At 45.2% G+C, this 20,365-nt stretch overlaps 1 protein-coding gene and 1 long non-coding RNA gene across 8 annotated transcripts in view; both read left to right on the forward strand.

The window, feature by feature from the left end:
- The window catches only part of plekha6 (pleckstrin homology domain containing, family A member 6), a 348,944-nt gene that overhangs the window by 163,322 nt on the left and 165,257 nt on the right, over positions 1 to 20,365 (forward strand). The gene's annotated exons all lie outside the window — the stretch shown is intronic.
- Positions 10,104 to 19,299, forward strand: LOC140210033 (uncharacterized). Its single transcript, XR_011889133.1, has 3 exons — positions 10,104 to 10,210; positions 10,613 to 10,857; positions 18,474 to 19,299. It is a non-coding gene; the product is annotated as an uncharacterized lncRNA (long non-coding RNA).

Below are 20,365 nucleotides of genomic sequence, written 5' to 3' on the forward strand. Positions count from 1 at the left end.
TAAAGAAAAAGCACAGTGAGATGTTCAAGTTTTTAAAAAAGCACAGCACGCTTTCTTTGCAAGCAGAGGAGACAGTCGAGTAAAAAAAAAAGGCAGAAAACAGACTAATTCACGGGTTGATAAACAGTGATGACTGACTAATAATAATCATATATTTAAAAAAAAAGCAGAAGTGGATGGCTACATTGGAAAGATAGACGCGTTTGATTGCATAGTGCATTACTGGATATTATACACTGAGTGAATTGAGCTGTATTTTGAAGCAAATTAAATAACCAATGAGAAGCAAGTACCAGTTTTGCTGAGTGCATTGGGTGGAAGAGCACACAGTTTGCTTAGAAGTTTGACTGCTCCAACCAAACCAGCCAAAATGAGCTTTGTTGATATCATGAAAGTAATGTAGGAACATTTAGAACTGAAACCATTGTTGATCGGTTTCATAAGTGGAACCTTGAAACCAAGCGTCACTTACTATGGTCATACCATTGACACACAAGGAATACACAAGTGTGCTGAGAAAATTCAAACAGTGGTGGATGTCCCAAGACCAAAAGGTATGTTACAGTTGTTGTTGTCCTTTTTGGGATTTGTCAACTACTATAACAAATTCCTGCCAAACTTGGCTACCGTGCTCCACCCCTTGAACTAATTACTACAAACTGGGAAGAAATGACAATGCACAAAGCAGTGTGAGGTGGCTTTCACAAAGGTAAAGGAAATGGTGACCTCATACACTGTACTCACATATTATGATCCACATCGCCCAGTGAAGACTGCATGTGATGCTTCGCCTTATGCTATAGGTCTAGTCATATTACATGTCATGATTGATGGAAGTGAACACCCCATTGCCTTTGCATTTTGTTCCTTTACTGCTGCAGAGAAAAGTTACGCACAGATTGACAATGAGGCCTTGAGTCTGATTTGGGGTGTAAAGCGGTTCAACCAGTACTTGTATGGGAGAGAGTTTGCCCTCGTTACTGATCATCAATCACTCGTGTCCATTTTCAATCCGCAGAAGCCTGTTCCGCTAACAACAGCAGCAAGAATGCAGAAATGGGCTCTGTTTCTTGGGGTACACAATTAAAAGATGGAATTCAAGAGGATGAATAATCATGGAAATGCTGATGGATTTCCATCCTCGAAAAAAGAAATGCCTGAAAAATTTGCAAATGGGGACACTCCTCTTGATGCGTTCTCCATAATGCAGATCAGAAGTCTCCCTATTGTGGCAAAGATGATCCAAAGGAAAACCAGAAAGAACCCACACTGTGTGTGTGTGTGTGTGTGTGTGTGTATGTACAATAGAGATGCATTCTATACTCACTTGGAGTTTATAGCTAAGCAGGGAGAGATGTTGTTTATTTTGTTGCATGGGGCAACTGAGGAGAACCCAAGTGCAGGACACCGGCATGTCAACTGAGTTGGGGACGCTGGCATAGACGTGAACGTAGAACAACAAACCGGAGGAATCTTGACAAGGAGATGGGATCTGCAGGGACTATCTTGAAACTAGAGCAGAACTTGGAACTAAACAGTTCTAAGCGGACAAGAGAACAAGGTATCACACGAGAATAAACCAACAAACTGGCAACCTGAGATAAGTAAGAGAAGCCATCTTACTTATTTCACAGTCTCTGATGAAAACCAGGTATACTGTAATTAGGTAAACTAGCAGCAATTGGAAATCTAATGACTGAAATTAGGGCACAATCAGGGAGAAAGGAGCATTAAAGGAGAACAGCCAAACGGAACCATGACATATTTAATATTTCAGTAATTGTGTTGGCGCATGGCCAAGTGGTTAAGGCGTCGGTCTGGTGACCTGAAGGTTGCTAGTTCGACCCTCAGCTGAGGCAGCGCGTTGTGTCCATGAGCAAGGCACTTAACCACACATTGCTCTGCGACGACACCGGTGCCAAGCTGTATCAGCCCTAGTGCCCTTCCCTTGGACAACATCGGTGGCGTGGAGAGGGGAGACTTGCAGCATGGGTAACTGCCGGTCTTCCATACAACCTTTCCCAGGCCTGTGTCTTGGAAACCTTCTAAGGCGCAAATCCATGGTCTCACGAGACTAACGGATACCTATATATATCAGTAATATTTGGGTAATATTGTAAATATATTATTTGATTAAACATTCTTTGAACTTTAAATAATTCATTATGGGTTATATACAAAAGTATGTGAATGGCATACGTCATTATGCCACCACATGTGTGCGCATCTCGCTAAAGTAAAAACGAAAGTAGACACACATTATCTCCTGGTCTCCCCATACTTTTTGTTCAATTAGTTTTCTGTTTTGGAGTTACAAAACATAACATTGAGGTTCTCAATTCCATCCTGAATTTTCTTGCATTTAAAACTCCTACTAGCCAGAGATTCCCAAGAGTTGTGAGGGTGTCGCCTGTTAGCTTGGAGGCTTTAAACATTCTTGCATCTTTTCTTTTGTTGGCCTAGTAATCTCATCCCATGTTTGGATATCAGAAGAGAGATGGGTGTAAAATAAGAAAATGTAGAAACTACTTAGCAAGTCAGGCCACATCTCTGTGAAGAGAAAGAGGGCTAAAGGCTACCACTTTGGGACAAAGATGCTTTGCCAGGACTGACCTGAAATGTTAACTCTATTTCTCCTGCAGAATACTTCCAGCATGTTCTGTTTTCATTTCAGATTTCCAGCATCTGCCTTTGGTTTTGATTTTCACTCTTTGATGGTTGGGGTGAACCAGGATTTAGAAAATTGCTATATGATACCTACAGAGATATGAAGCACAGATATAAGCCGTTCATCCCGACTTGTCTATGCTGATCAAATTGCCTACCTGAGCTAAGCCTCATTTGCAGATTTTGGCCCATATTCCTCTCAACTTGGTCTAAGTATCTGTCCAACTGCCCTTTAAAGGTAATTGTACCTGTCTCTACCATTTTCCCAGATTGTTTGTTCCACTACTTTCTGGGAGTGTTCCCCTCTCAGGTCCCTTTGGAATCTTTCCCTCTCACTTGAATCCTCTACCCTCTAGTTTTAGATTCCCCTTACTCTGGGAAAAAGACTGACTTTCCACCTTATCTACGCCCCTCATGACTGTCTATACCTCTGAAAGATTGTCCCAGACCCCTACACTCCAGTGAAAGAAGCCCCAGCCTCCCCTTATAACTAAAGTCCTCCGGTTCCTGTAACAGCTTGTTCCTCCTAAGTAACTTTCTCCAGTGTGGCAGCCAAGCACATTTGAGAAGGTGGCCCTGGCTGTCAAGGGCAACTGGGCCAGAATAGTGATTGGTGATCTTGCCGGCAAGCTGCATCATGACATTGTGGGACATGGTGCTCAGAGGTGGAGGAGGTGGAGATATAGTCCCTCAGAATAAGAATGTCCTCAGACTAAGGCAAAGTTTGTCCCAAACCATGTTGCTCTGTAACTGACTAATCTGATTTAGGTGCTAGAGACTTTAAAGTTCAAAGTACATTTATTATCAAAGTATGTATACATTATACAACCTGAATCAACTTGATTCAGATCGAATCCAGTCCTTTTTCTAGATGTTGCTATGGTACAATAGCAGTGGAGCCAGTCAGTGGGTTGGGTGTTGTTATCAAGCTTCCTGAGTGCTGGAGCATTTATTGTGTTGGGTGTTGGTATTGTTAAACTTCCTAGTGGTGGAGCAAGTGAATGTGCCGGGTGATTGTCTTGTCAAGCTTCCTGAGTTGATTTTGTTATAAATTTATACCAATAACTATAGAACATTCTGTCACACTCCAGATTTCATTGTTGATGTAGAAGATAGAGTCCTATTCCCTGACCAAATTGCAATTGGATCCAACAGCATGTACTAGTTTGGTTTGGGGCGAACCTGTTGTATTTTCTGATAGAACATTTACATGCTGGTTGGGTACACCAACCTGGTTTCCCAGGTCAGGATGGTTAGTTTAGCACCATCTTTTCTTGATCTATAGTAATGGATACACAGAACAGCAAATGGCATTTTCCCCATGTGTCAATAGAAGCATGAAAATGGCAAGATCTATAAGTTTGCAAATTAATAGTGCTGGGTCATTTCAATCGGTTGTGTGGTGTGGTCCAGTTTTAATTTTATTCTCAGGTGGACTCTGTTGGTACAGGAGTGGGAGGTGGTTCAGTTGAATTTCCTGCATTACAACAATGTCTTCACTGTCAAAGGGGTTCATTGGCCGTAAAGAATTTTCAGACGTTCCTGTGGTTGTGAAATGTATGTCATGCTCATCCAATACCCAGGGTTTGACAGTATATCTCAAATCTTCTCCTCACACAGTCCCTCTGGATCGAGGATGACTCCCCCCCCCCCCCCCCCCCCCCGCTTTGGTCCAAAGGGTACTGAAGAGTTCACTGAGGGAACAACAGACCCCTCTACAGAAAGGGCAGGTGGTGATTGATGGGGCAGGCTGAATGTTTGTGAGATGGTGTGCTCCCTCTGCCGCTTGCTTAGGGACTCTGTCAGCTCCTGACGTGCACAAGACCATTCTGAGTGCACCTCCTTGACCTTGAGAGGTTGAAAGCCAAAGGTTTCCAACAGATTTAAAAGGGACATCAGGGGCAGCTTCTTCACGCAAAGGGCAGTATGTATTTATAATGAGCTACAATAAATGGTGGTTAAGGCAGGCGCATTAACAATCTTTAAAGCCATCTAGATAAATACGTGGATAGCAATGGTGTGGATTACTATGGGTCAAATGCAGGCAGATGGGACGCACTGGGCAACACAGTCGGTGTAGATGAGTAGGGCGAATGGGCCTGTTTCTATGCTGTAAAACTCTAGGGGTCAGTAGGGATGATCTCAGTTTTCTGAGCACAACTTTGAATTTTATGTCCACTGAGAAATCTTTTCCCACAACAGAGCTTCCAATGTGACCAACCAGTCTTACAGATTCCTTTTAGGGTACACTACCCTGTCCTAGAAGAATTTAAGAGTATTATCCACTGCCATAAATCCTCGAATGAAGTTTCCCTGATATAAACAGTATTGCTTAAGATACCTTTTGTATGTACGCACATTTTGCTTCCAATGTCATATGATATCGCTATAAATTCAAATGGCTACTGTTCAATTAACATGTGGTATAATCCTGTAATTTTGTACCTTTTGATGGTGTGTCTTTTAGAAGGTGGTACTGCGGCCTCACAGGGAGTCAGAGGAAGTAGGGAAGGCTTAAGATATACTCAGCCAGTCGACCTTTCAGATCAGCAGATTGGAACTTTCAACTTGAGTGATTCTTTTGAAAGTTCATTAATGTGCCATGCCCCACCAGAGGTGCTCTACATATTATAAAATAATGCAGACATGTAAAATGTAATATCTGCCCTGTATGTGTGTGTGTTTTATTTATATTTCGGTGTTATTGCCACTGTGGAGGGCCTTTGTTAAACGAATACTCACAGTTTATTTGGACTGAATGGTGCCGATCTCCCTGAGAGTTTGTTTGTAATATGCAAATACTTCACAGCAGAGTTAACTGGTAAAATCTTGTTGCCATGACTGCAGCAACTTCAGTTGGTTATTTTCAGCCAAGCAGTGGAGTGGCAGTAAAGGCTAGGAATTTTCAGCAGGTTGGGCAGCAACAATGCGGAGGGGAAGGGAGTTTCGGGCCCATGATCTTTCGCCTGAAGTGGTCTTGCTGCAAAGCACTGTAATGCACCCAGTGAGGTGGGAGGGGTACCATTTGTCATTTTAACCTTTGGCAATGCTCTCTTCGCTACATCCCTTGAACAGCAGCCTATTTTGGGTGAACAGGAAACAGCGGAGGACATGAGATCATAACACGTAAGAGCAGGATTAGGCCATTTGACCTATCAGGTCTGCTCCGCCATTCCATCATGGCTGATTTATTCTCCTTCTCAACCCCGTTCTCCAGCCTTCTCCCTGTAACCTTTGACACCCTTACTAATCAAAAACCTATCAACCTCCCCTTCAAATATACCCAATAACTTGGCCTTCACTACTGTCAATGGCCGAAATTCCACAGATTCACCACCCTCTGGCCAAAGAAATCCTCCTCATCGTTGTTCTATTATGAGGTTGTGCCTTCTGGTCCTAGACTCCCCCACTCCAGGAAACATCCTCTCCATGTCCATCTCTCTTGCTGCCTGCTACCTCCCTCATGGTTCCACCTCCTTCTACCACCCATTGTGCTTTCCGGTATTCCTCCTTCACCTTTCCTGCCTATCCCCTCCCTGCTTCCCCTCCCCCACCCCTTTATCTTTCCCCTTACTGGTTTTTCACCTGGAACCTACCAGCCTTCTCCTTCCCGCCCTCCCCCCACCTTCTTTATAGGGCCTCTGCCCCCTTCCCTCTTCAGTCCTGACGAAGGGTTCTGGCCCGAAACATTGACCGATCGTTTCCACGGATGCTGCCCGACCTGCTGAGTTCCTCCAGCGTGTTGTGAGTGTTGCTTCTCCATGTCCACACTATCTGGACTTCCACATCCACTTCATGTCCACTCTACTTAGGCCTTTCAATATTTGATAAATTCCAATGAGTCCCCCCCCCACCATTCTTCTCATTCTCATTCTCATTCATGTAGGAACCCTCTGGTGCAGGGGAGGGATGTGAAAAGCCTGAATGGTGAGGGATTTAGGGATGCTGAGGGATGTGGAGTCCTCTGGAATGCTGGGGATGTGGGGATTTCTGGTAGTCCTGTGTTCAGTTGCACATTGAAGTGATTAAGTTAATTTAAAAGGCAGCTGGAAATGGAATTCAGAAACCTTTTCACAAAGACAACCGCAAACTCGAGGGAGCGTGTGCTTGATAACTTTAATTAGGTTATGGAGTTCAGTAAACGAGGCTCCAACCCTTGGACAACCTCTCCCTCGTTAAACTGAGTCAAAAACGTAAAATGTGTCCTCACTGTTACCTCTAGTTCCCCTCGATCCCTCAACACAGGCTGGGAATTTTCCAAATATACTTTTATTTTGATAAAGTACAAATAAAAGGACCTGAAATTAAATCATTTTCATCATTGAGGGTAGTTTTTCCTGTAAACAATTTGCGGATTTCCAAAGGTCAGGATACTTAGAGTCGCGACTAAGCAGTGGTGGGAAATAGATTTTGGATCAAAATTGAACATGGAACAGTGTGGCCCACCATCTCTGTGCTGATCATGATGCCAAATTAGATGAATCCTATCCGACTGCATATGCCCTATATCTCTCTGTTTGCACTCATCTCTATTCCAATGGGACGTCCTTCTATTCTGAGGCTGTGCTTTCTAGTCCGAAAGTCTCCCACTGTTGGAATCATCCTCTGTGAGTCCACTATATCTAGGCCTTTCAATATTTGGTAGGTTTCAATGAGATTCCCCCCTCATTCTTCTGAACTCCAGTGAATACAGGCCCAGAGCCATCAAACACTCCTCATATGTTACCCCTCCATTCCAGGATCATTTTAATAAATCTCCTCAGGACCTTTCCTACTGTATCCTTTCTTAGATGTAGGGTTCAAAACTACTCACAGCTCAGGTTACAGGGCCCAAAACCCTTTGACTGAATTAGTGACACTATAACAGAGATGTGGTTTTTGAGGAGGATGCAAAGAATATCATGGAGGAAATGAATATCTAACGAGGGTGTCATGAACAGAGCAAACACAAAAAGAGAAATAATGTATGAGATCATGAAAAGGCAATGTAACTTCATTGGACATGTGATTGTGAAAGAGGAATTAGAATGCACGGTAATTATAGGAAAGACTGAAGGGAAGAAAGCAAAAAGAAGGCAAAGACAAATGATAATGGGAACAACAGCCAGAGAACTGGAAATGATCCACCTGACCTGAAACAGGAGTGTGTGGGCCATGGCAGTCAAAGCTCAATCTGGGCAAGGCACCTGATGATGATGATGATAACACACACCTGCCATTGATCAATTACATATTTGAGCTGATCAATAAACACCAGTGACAAGTATGACATGAATTTGTGGTGTGCTTTATACATAGGAAAGGATCTCAAGACAGATAGATAGTTTATTGATCCCAAAGGAAATTACAGTGTCACAGTAGCATTACAACGCACAGATATACAAATATTAGAAGAGGAGTAAGAAAGAATAAAAAATAAGTTACCTCAAACAGTTTAACATGAGGGGGGTATCACTTCCCCGGCTACAGGTTGACTCATTATAGAGCCTACTGATCGAGGGTAAGAATGACCTCATATAGCGCTCTTTGAAGCAGTACAGTTGTCTTGGTCTTTTACTAAAAGTGTTCCTCTGTTCAACCAAGGAGGCGCGCAGAGGGTGAGAAACATTGTCCAGAATTGCCAGGATTTTCCGTAGGGTCCTTTGTTCTACCACAGCCTCCAGTTTGACTCATATAACAAAACCAGCCTTTCTAATCAGTTTATTGAACCTGTTGGCATTACCCGTGTTGATGCCATTGCCCCAGCACACCACCATATAGAAGGTTGTACTGTTGACAACAGACTGGTAGAAATGTGAAGGAGAGGCCTGCCTACTCTAAAGGACCTCAGTCTCCTCAGGAAGTAGAGGTGACTCTGGCCCTTCTTGTACACAGCCTGTGTGTTGGTTTGCAGAAGAGTAACATTGGTCTGTCCAGGAAGATCGCAGGTTGAAAAGCTTGGTCAAAAAGAGATCGGTGGGAGCTTTTAAGGAAGAGTGATGACCAGACGTGGGAAAGATTAGGAGGACACTGCAAGAGTTCAGGGCCGGGGCAGTGGATGGGAGAGCCACCATTGGTGGAGGGAGTGACCACATTCAGACGTGCAAGATGCTTGATTTGGAAAGGGTCTGGGATCCAGGGGTTTGGGGGAGTGAGGGAGTGAGTGAACAGAGGTTGCTACTGAGTTAGGGAAGGATGAGACTATAAAAAGTACTGCTGGATCAGGGGGTGCTGCAGAATGGGAAGCAGAGGGTTGGAAACACCAATGCTCTTGAATGGAAAACCCTACAAAAAGTAGCGGATACGGCTCAGTCCATCATGGGTAAAGCCCTCCCCACCATTGGACACATCTACATGGGGCACTGTCACAGCCAGAATCAGAATTTCACTGGCATAGGTCGTGAAATGTGTTGTTTTGGCAGTAGCAGTACTTTATAATACCTAATAATAAAGTAATTATAAATTACAGTTTATAGTAATTGTACAGTGGTGTGCAGCGGAGCATCTCTGAATACACAGCGTGGAGAACCTTGAAGTGGATGGGCTACAGCAACACAAGACCAGGAACATACACCCAGTGGCCACTTTATTAGGTACCCCCTGCACCCCCAGTGTAAAGTTACTCTTTAGCTGAGGGTACATCGGCCACTGGCAGTCTGCCATCTGATAACATCAGTTAGTAGAGAAGCTTGGACTGTTCTCTTTGGAGCAGAGCAGGTTAAACAGATTCAACAGAGAATCAGGAAGCAAGAGTCTCGGCCCGAAATGTTGACTGTTGATACCTCTCCGTAGCTGCTGTGTTCCTCTAGCATTCCGTGTCTGCCTCCAGGAGGAATCAGGAAGGTTTTGATGAAAACTGTCTCTGAGACAGATCCGGGAACAGCGCCTCATCTTCAGACTGGACACGATGTGGCCTTCTGGATTCAACAGTGAATTCTACAACTCTCTGTGATTCTACATCAGGACCGGCCATTTCCACAGTGTGTCACTCACCTGTGACATTAGCTCAGATTCTCCCTGTCTCTGGAATGTCAGAAATGTCTAACGTATACTGCAACACTGCAGTTTAATACTTTTACTTCCTTTGTCTCTATTCTCCCGTTAACTCATTAACCAGATACATCTATGATTCATCCCTGCAGCCGGCTTGGCCTTTCATTATCAGAGATATTCCCTTGTCGTCTTATAACCTTCCCCCACCCTCTCTGCAACTTCAAAATAACTTGTGTTCTATCGTTTTCCATTTGGTCGGAAACATTAACTCTGTTTTTCTTTCCACAAATGCTGAGTGTTTCCAGAATGTTCTGCTTTTATTACCAACCCATGGTATGGAGTGGGGTGGAGTTGGGTGGGGTGGGTGCACGATGGAGAGCCAATCACCAGAGGATGCAGAATTAAAGGAGCTGCCAAAGCAATCAGCAGGAAGGTCAGCAGCCACACACACAATGCCGGAGGAAGCCAGCACGTCAGGCAGCGTCTGTGGAGAGGAATAAGCAGTCGATGTTTCAAGTTGAGATCCTTCATCGGGACTGGAAAGGAAAGGAGCAGATGCCAGAATAAGAAGGTGGGTAGTGGGGGAGGAGTGCAAGATGGCAGATGATAGACCGGGTGAGGGGGAAGGTGGGTGGGTAGGGGAGGGGGATGAAGTATGAAGCTGGGAAGTGATAAGCAGATGAGGTAGATTTGTTTTTATTTATTTGTTTTAATTAGAGATACAACACAGTACAGGCCCTTTCGGCTCAACCTAGTAACCCAAATATTTAACAGTAGCCTACTTACAGTACAATTTACAATGACCAATTAACCTACTAACCGGTACGTCTTTGGACTGTGAGAGGAAATTGGAGCACCCGGGGCTTTCTGACCTTTAGACACAAATGCTTCTTGCCCTTGTAAGAATCGGGATCAGGTTATCAACAACTTGCAGTCGATGATGTGCACTTTATTTATTTATTTAACATTACAGTGTGGAGTAGGCCCTCCCAGCCCTTGCAGTCATGTCACCCCAGCAACCTCTGACAAATCCGATTAACCCTCACCCAATCTCGGGACAATTTACAATGACTAATTCACCCACCCAGTACGTCCTTGGACTGTAGCAGGAAACCGGAGGACTTGGAGAAAACCAACGCATCCACGGGGAGGATGTACAGAATGGCGCTGGAGTTGAACTCCAAACGCTGGAACGCCTCGAACTGTAATGGCATTGTGGTGAGTAGATGTGTTGTTTGGCAGCAGCAGTACAGAGCAATAGAAGCGACAGGCTTGGGCGGTGCTGTCTATAAAGCCTTGCTGGGTGACTGCAATCTATTTTGTAGATGAGGCAGTCTGAATGCATGCTTGGAATGTCCTAATGAAGGCTTTTGGCCCGACATATTGACTGTTTATTCCTCTTCATAGAGGCTGCTTGACATTGCTGACTCCCTCCAGCATTTTGTGTGTGTGTGTGTGTGTGTGTGTTACTCTGGATTTCCAGCTTCTGCAGTAGCTGTTTCGAATGATCATGGGGCTTCTATGTCCTGGATAGTGCTGAGCTCTTTGAGAGGTGTTGGAGCTGCACTCATTCAGGCAAATAGAGTGTATTCCACCCTGCTCCTAATTTGTGCCTGATGGGTGACGGAAGGATTTTGGGCTGTCAGGAGTTGAGCCACTTGCCGCTGGCTGTTGGAGCCACAGTGTTACTGAGACTGGTCCGGTTAAGCTTCTGCTACTGTATATTTTCCAACAGGAGCCCTGGTTAGACCACACTTGGAATACTGTGTTCAGTTCTGGTCACCTTATTATAGGAAGGATGTGGAAGCATTAGAGAGGGTGCAAAAGAAATTTACCAGAATGATGCCTGGATTAGAGAGCAGGCTCTACGAGCAAAGGTTGAGCAAGCTAGGAAATCACAAGCATAAGAAAAGCTGCAGATGCTGGAAGTACAAAACAACGCACGCAGAATGCTGGAGGAACTCAGCAGAGCAGGCAGGATCTCTGGAAAAGAGTAAACAGTCGATGTTTCGGGCCAATACCCTTCAGTTCGGCATTTTGTGCATGAGTGGACTAGGGCTTTTTCTCTTTGGAGAGAAGGAGGATGAGAGGTGACTTGATAGGGGTGTACAAGATGATAAGAAGCATAGATTGAATGGATAGCCAGTGACATTTTGCAGAGGGAAGGAACGGCGAATACAGTGGCATAATTTTAATGTGATTGGAAGGAAGTATAGGGGGGAGGTCAGAGGTATGTGTTTTACACACACACACGGGTGACTGCTGGGGTGGTAGCAGAGGCAAATAAATCATGGATGCTAAAAAAATGGAAGGCTTAGCAGGAGGGAAGGATTAGATTGATCTTAGAGTGGGTAAAAATGTTATGCTGTGACGTGGACCATTACAGCATAACATTGTGGACCGAAAGGCCTCTACTGTGCGATAATTTTCTATGATCTGTGTTCTACTATGCAAAGAATAGAAGCATTTTCATGATTGCATAGGAATTATTGGACAATTTCAAGGAACTGGTTCAAAGTACATTTGTTATCATATATTACACAACCATGAGATTTGTCTTAAGGTTGAGGGATGAAAGGCCAAAGGGGCTTTTCCCTTGGTTGTTTGTAAGCCAAAGATATGAGCTGTACATGCCTGTGATCTCTGCTTGACGCGTGATCTGGTCTGACAAAAGGTTCAGGTCCTCCTGGGGACTCCAGGTGATACCAGCTCAGCATTGGAGTGCCACCCTGTGGCAGCCCAAGGAACTGCAGCTTTGTATCTGACTTCAGGTGCAGCTTGTCACAGCCTCAGCCAGGTGTCAATGAACTTCACGTCCATTGCACACAAAATGCTGGTCAGCAGGTCAGGCAGCATCTATGGAAAAAGAATAAACAGTTAATGTTTCAGGCCGAGAAACCTCATCAGAACGGCCTGAAACGTCAATTGTTTACTCTTTTCCATAGATACTGCTTAGCTTGCTGAGTTCCTTCAGCATTTTATGTGTATGACTTTGATTTCCAGCGTCTGCAAATTTTCTCTTATTCATGTCCAATGAATTGTTTACTTTGGGAATGCCTTTGCTGTTACCTAAACAAGCATGGAAGGCCTTTCCACACACCATGGTTTGTTGATTGAGTTTGGCCTGCTGTCTGTGATACACTGGATTCCCTTTTGTGACTGGAAAAAATGAGGAGACATTCTGGGACTCACTTAATAGTTAACCTCAAAGGTAGGATATCTGAGGGCCAGCCCAGATCCTGTATTCAGTTGGATTTGAACCCAAGTACCTTCAGCTCACAATTTGACCCAGAACACATTAACTCAGCAGGTCAGGCAGCATCTGCAGAGTGGGAAGCAGAGTTTACAACTCAAATTGCAGATCCTTCATCAAAACAAATTTTAAGACGCAGAGGGTCAGCGAGAACACTAACTCTTTCCCCTCCCCCGTCTTCTTATTCTAACCCCCCCCCCCACCTTCCTTTCCAGTCCTGATGGAGGCTTGAAATGTCAACTGTTTATTCCTCCCTGCAGATGCTGCCTGACCTGCTGAGTTCCTCCAGCATCTTGTGCATCCGACTCTTTTGATTGTGCTTCTTGGGATTATGGTGAGAAATGATCCAGTGTGGAGTTGGATAGGTAGTTTTTTGACCAGTGCGTTACTGGAGCTTCCCCAAGGGGACGCTAATAGTTCTTGTACTGTTATGCAATGAGGGAATGTGTAGAAAGGGCAGTTGGAGTGCATCTCGAGCCCCTTAATTGAACGCTGAACTTTTGTCAAGTTACAACACACAGCTGTTCGAGTGTGCTTGCCTAATGTAAAACAAACAGGCTTTAGGATAAGGGCCAGTCACATAGTTGGTAACAAAGCCGGTCTGTTACAAAACAAGCACAAATTGGGATAAAAGCAAGATAAAAGGAAATGAGGGGGGAAGAAAAGGATAGACTCAGCAAAAGTGTTAGCAGCCAAAAAACGAAAGGATTTTTTAACAATTCGGATATTCACAAAATGCTGGAGGAACTCGGCACACAGGCAGCCAGTAAGGAGAGGAATAAAAATTCAATGCTTCGGGCCGAGACCGAAGGTTCTCAGCCAGAAACATTGACTCTTTATTCCTCTCTGTAGATGCTGCCTGTGTTGCTGAGTTCCTCCAGCATTTTGTGTGTGTGTGTGTGTGCGCGCGCGCTACTTTGGATTTCCACTATCTGCAGAATCTCTTATGTTTACCATTCAGATATGAGTGAGGTCTTTTTCTCCTTTTTTTGCCGAATCCTAATGGGCTTCCTTTGCATTTTTTACATTGTTTCACAATAAAAGCCATTCAGTCAGTAAAAGTTTTGGCAGCAACGCCACCTCATAATGGCACTGGGTAACCCAATTGTTTAAACTAACGGGACACAGTGTGTCTGTGTGACTGGAGCAGAACTGACTCGTTGCGTGCGAGGTTCTTCCATCTGCATGCTCGAGAGATAAGGCTACAGATTGTTATGTGTCTTGAAAGCCCTTTTCAATGGGATAAGCATCAAAGAGTATCTGATATTACCATAGACTTGGACTATGCAGAGCAGGGGTGAACAAAATACTTCAGATCCATACTGAGATCCTTTTTATCATGGGTGGGAACTTGTGCGTGTGTATGTATACGAGCATGGGGTGTTTCTTAGTTAGCTGAGGCTTTATAAGAAATTGGTCAGTACGCATTCCTAAGTTCAAAGAATATTTATTATCGAAGAATGTATAAATTGTACAACCTTGAGATTCGCCTCCTTACGGGCAGTCACAAAACACGAAACCCGAAAAAGCCCAAGGAAAAGAAAGACCAACACCCAATGTGCAGTGAAAGAGGGAAAAAAAAAGATACAAACTGTGAATGCAAGCAACAGCATTCGGAATGAAAGTGAGCCCACAGGCCCAAAGTCTGGAGCAGCCTGAGCAGGCCCGTAGCCTCAGCCTCAGCCTCAGCTCATCACACAACTGCAGAATTGTGAACAGCTTTGGGCCTGCTGTCCAAGAAAGGATGTGCTGACATGGGAGACGGGCCAGAGTTCATGAGAATGGTCCTGTGATAAAAGGGTTAACATAAGAGGAGCATTTGATTGCTCTGGTGCTCTGCTAGCAGGTATTTATAAGGATGAGGCGGGATCTCATTGAAACCTACCAAATATTGAAAGGCCAAGACAGGCTGGACGTGGAGAGGATGGTTCCTATAGTGGGAGAGTCTAGGGCCAGAGAGCACAACCTTAGGGTAGAAAGATGTCCCTTTAGAACAGAGTTGAGTGGAATTTCTTTCACGAGAGGTTGGTGAATCTGTGGAATTCATTGCTACAGATGGCTGTGGAAGCCAAATTATTGGTTATATTTAAAGCCAAATTGATAGGTTCTTAGTTAGTAAGGCTCTGAATGGTTAGAACAGAAGACAAGAGAATGGGTTTGAGAGGAAAAATAAAATAGATCAAATGATAGAGCAGACAGTGGGCCAACTTGCTTTAATTCTGCTCCTATGTCTTATGGATGAGGTTGGCATTGTTAAGCCCAGAATTGGTTATCTTATCCTTAGTTGCTCTGAGGAAGGGGAAGGGAGATTGGTGCCTTAGAACTTGTGCAGCTCTGGTGCTGACCCACCTACAGAGGGGCCCTGACTTGGCATTTGACCCCCTAACCATTCAGGAATAGAAGTAAGTATAGAAACAAAAACAGAAAATGCTGCCAACGGTCAGTAACTTGGTGCGCATCTGTGGTTCAAGAAACAGAGCCAGCGTTTCAGGCCGGACAGGTGACCGCGGGCATGAGGTCTGACTAGGTCTCAGGCTGAGACCTCTCAAATGCCGCCTGACCTACCGAGTGTTCCTGAAGCAGGGTCTCGGCCGGAAACGTTGACTCTTTATGCTTCTCCAAAGATGCTGCCTGACCAGCTGAGTCCCTGCAGCATCTTGCGTGTGTTGGCTTGGATTTCTAGCACCTGCAGAGTTCCTCTTGCTCACAATTTCCATCATTTCCCTTTCTTGGTTTAGGTTTACAGCATCTGCAATTTTTAGCATACTCATTCCGATGCCTGATTGGGAGAATACATTATGATGTTCTGTTTATTTGGAGAGACAGCATGGTACCGGGGCCCTCCAACCCAACAATCCCAATTTCACCCACATGACCAATTAACCTACTAGCCCACACGTCCTTGGAATATGGGAGGAAGACCGATCTGAAGAAGGAATCCCACGTGGTCAGAGTGAAAATGTATGTACTCTTTCCAGACGATAACAGAACTGAACCCAGGTGACTGGTGCTTCATTAGCGTTACATTAACCGCTAAGCTGCCCCCTTGTTGCTGGGATTCTGGCGACATTGGAGTGTTTGGCTCCTGACAAACCACACAGCAGGTCTCGAATCCTATGGTGCCCCCAGAACAACATTGGTCAAGACTATTGGAGGGTTTCAACCTGAAATGGCAATTCCCTTCCTCTCACAGATGCTGCTCAACCCACTGAGTTCCTCTGGAATATGGCTTATTCCTTTCTTCAGTTCCTGTTTTACAATGCTCTTTGTTTGGTTTCACTGGTCATTGGCCCTCTGAATTTAGGGTTTCCTAGAGGGTTACATGCAAGACAACAATGAGATTGAAAACTACTGACAACGTGGTAGACTTGGTATAGCCAGAGGGAGCTACTGAGCTGGGGCTTAAAGACTGCGGGAGCAGTGTGGAAGATGATTAAGGAGTTCCAATGATGAAATTTTGGGGAAAAAAAATCAGGAATGGGAGTTTTAATGTTGAGTTTTGATTTAAATTTGGTGTGAGTGGTAGTATTGATTGTCAGCGTGTTAAGAAGGACTCCTGAGATTCTCATAGTTCAAAGTATGTACAGGTAAATGTCACCATGTACTATCTTGATCACAGCAGGCCAGTCAGCATCTCTAGGAAGAGGTACAGTCGACGTTTCAGGCCGAGACCCTTCGTCAGGACTAACTGAAGGAAGAGTGAGTAAGGGATTTGAAAGTTGAAGCGGGAGGGGGAGATCCAAAATGATAGGAGAAGACAGGAGGGGGAGGGATGGAGCCAAGAGCTGGACAGGTGATAGGCAAAAGGGATACGAGAGGATCATGGGACAGGAGATCCGGGAAGAAAGACAGTGGGGGTGGGGGGAACCCAGAGGATGGGCAAGGGGTATATTCAAAGCCAACAAAAAGGCAGGCATAGCTAGGACCCATACGGGTGCCCATAGCTACACCTTTAGTTTGGAGGAAGTGGGAGGAGCCAAAGGAGAAATTAGCTATGCCTGCCTTTTTGTTGGCTTTGTGGAACAATCTATGTTCCGTGCCTATTCTGGTATCTGTCCCCCACTTTTCCTTCGCTACATCGACGACTGCATTGGCGCTGCTTCCTGCACGCATGCAGAGCTCGTTGACTTTATTAACTTTGCCTCCAACTTTCACCCTGCCCTCAAGTTTACCTGGTCCATTTCCGACACCTCCCTCCCCTTTCTAGATCTTTCTGTCTCTGTCTCTGGAGACAGCTTATCCACTGATGTCTACTATAAGCCTACTGACTCTCACAGCTATCTGGACTATTCCTCTTCTCACCCCATCTCTTGCAAAAATGCCATCCCCTACTTGCAATTCCTCCGTCTCCGCCGCATCTGCTCTCAGGATGAGGCTTTTCATTCCAGGACGAAGGAGGTGTCCTTTTTTAAAGAAAGAGGCTTCCCTTCCTCCACCATCAACTCTGCTCTCAAACACATCTCCCCCATTTCATGCACATCTGCTCTCACTCCATCCTCCCGCCACCCCACTGGGAATAGGGTTCCCCTTGTCCTCACCTACCACCCCACCAGCCTCCGGGTCCAACATACTATTCTCTGTAACTTCTGCTACCTCCAATGGGATCCCACCACTAAGCACATCTTTCCCTCCCCCCCCGTTTTCTGCAGGGATCGCTCCCTACACAACTCCCTTGTCCATTCATTCCCCCCCCCATCCCTCCCCACCAATCTCCCTCCTAGCACTTATCCTTGTAAGCGGAACAAGTGCTACACATGCCCTTACACTTCCTCCCTTACCACCATTCAGGGCCCCAAACAGTCCTTCCAGATGAGGCGACACTTCACCTGTGAGTCGGCTGGGGTGATATACTGCGTCCGGTGCTCCCGATGTGGCCTTTTATATATTGGCGAGACCCGACGCAGACTGAGAGACCGCTTTGCTGAACACCTACGCTCTCTCCGCCAGAGAAAGCAGGATCTCCCAGTGGCCACACATTTTAATTCCACATCCCATTCCCATTCTGACATGTCTATCCACGGCCTCCTCTACTGTAAAGATGAAGCCACACTCAGGTTGGAGGAACAACACCTTATATTCCGTCTGGGTAGCCTCCAACCTGATGGCATGAACATCGACTTCTCTAACTTCCGCTAATGTCCCACCTCCTCCTCGTACCCCGTCTGTTATTTATTTTTATACACACATTCTTTCTCTCACTCACCTTTTTCTCCCTCTGTCCCTCTGAATATACCCCTTGCCCATCCTCTGGGTTCCCCCCCCACCTTGTCTTTCTCCATGGACCTCCTGTCCCATGATCCTCTTGTATCCCTTTTGCCAATCACCTGTCCAGCTCTTGGCTCCATCCCTCCCCCTCTTGTCCTCTTCTATCCTTTTGGATCTCCCCCTCCCCCTCCAACTTTCAAATCTCTTACTCTTCCTTCAGTTAGTCCTGACGAAGGGTCTCGGCCTGAAACGTCGACTGTACCTCTTCCTAGAGATGCTGCCTGGCCTCAGCAACTTTGATGTGTGTTGCTTGAATTTCCAGCATTTGCAGCATTCCTGTTGTTTATGTAATATCTTGAGATTCATTTTCTTGCAGACGCTCACAGTAGAACAAAGCAATACAATAGAATCGATGAAAAACTACACACAAAGACTGACAAACAACCAATGTGTAAAGACAGACTGTACAAATATAGAAAAAAGTAAAACAAATATATAATACTGAGAACATGAGGCCATAAGTTGTGGAGTCATTTCAGTGTCGAGGTGAGTGAAGATGTCCACGCTGGTTCGGGAGCCTGATGGCTGAAGAGTAATTATTGTTCCTGAACCTGGGGATATGAATTGACAATAAACTGGACTGGTCAAAGAACACTGAGGCTGTCTACAAGAAGGGTCAGAGCCATCTCTATTTCCTGAGGAGACTGAGGTCCTTTAACAACAGCCAGACGATGCTGAAGATATTCTACGAGTCTGTGGTGGCCAGTGCGATCATGTTTGCTGTTGTGTGCTGGGGCAGCAGGCTGAGGGTAGCAGACACCAACAGAATCAACAAACTCATTCGTAAGGCCAGTGATGTTGTGGGGTGGAACTGGACTCTATGACGGTGGTGTCTGAAAAGAGGATGCTGTCCAAGTTGCATGCCATCTTGGACAATGTCTCCCATCCACTACATAATGTACTGGTTGGGCACAGGAGTACATTCAGCCAGAGACTCATTCCACCGAGATGCAACACAGAGCGTCATAGGAAGTTATTCCTGCCTGTGGCCATCAAACTTTACAACTCCTCCCTTGGAGGGTCAGACACCCTGAGCCAATTGGCTGGTCCTGGACTTATTTCCTGGCATAATTTACATATTACTATTTAATTATTAATGGTGCAACTGTAACGAAAACCAATTTCCCCCGGGATCAATAAAGTATGACTATGACTATGACTGTGGTTGGGACCTTCTGTACCTCCTTCCTGAAGGTAGCAGCGAGAAGAGAGCACTGCATGGATGAAGGTCCATGATGGTGGATGCTGCTTTCTTGTGGCAGTGCTCAATGGTGGGGAGGGCTTTGCCTGTGATGGACAGGGCTGGATCCACCACTTTTTGTAGGCTTCTCCGTTTTGAGTTTTTAAGTTCTGCTCCCCACCTCCAGCCTCTCATTGAGCCGGCTGCATTGTAATTTTGAGGTAGCTGAGCACTGGTTCTCAGTGTGGACTCTGAGTACTAAAAATAAATCTTCATTGCCCTCAGAGCAGAGAGCTGTGGACAGAGCACACAGAGACAGTCGCCTGTTAATGGTAGGGTTTCCTTCTTTCATTTATTCTGGCTGTCTGATTGGGACCTCCAGATGTTGTCGGATTGGACCATATAATCTGGCAGAGGAAGGTACTACAATTTGGGGACCTCTCCTTTGCTGCTAATTGTAATTGCAAGGGCTCATGGATACTTAAATTATCTAAGTGTGTGAAGCCACAAATAGCTCTGGTTCATGGTTTCAAGATGATAAAATGCATGGATTGCTTGGATAGCCAGAGACATTTTTAATACCAGGGGGTTTAATTTTAAGGAGATTGGAGGAAAGTAAAGGAGGGGGGAATTATGTCAGAGGCAAGTGTTTTTTTTACACAGGAAGTGGTGAATGTGTGGAACATCCTGCCAGGGGTGGTCGCAGAGGCAGATACATTAGAGACATTTAGGAAACTTAGAAAGGCACATGGATGATAGAAAAACTGGAGGGCTCTGCAGGGGGGAAGGGTTAGGTTGATCTAGCGTATGCTAAAAGGTTAGCACAACACATGGGCCGAAAATCCTACACTGTGCTGTAGTGTCCTATGTTCTATGTCTCACTGGAATTCCTTTATATGAAGGGTAATTGAAACCCCTCTTTCACTTGTCCCTTCTGGGAAGTTCTTGGAAAAAGTAAGTTTTGAAGAGAGAAACTGTCAGGTCTAAGGTTGGAGTTGTTACCTCACACCTCTGCAACCCAGGTTCAA

Source organism: Mobula birostris, chromosome 14, assembly GCF_030028105.1.
Source record: "Mobula birostris isolate sMobBir1 chromosome 14, sMobBir1.hap1, whole genome shotgun sequence".
NCBI lineage: Eukaryota > Metazoa > Chordata > Chondrichthyes > Myliobatiformes > Myliobatidae > Mobula > Mobula birostris.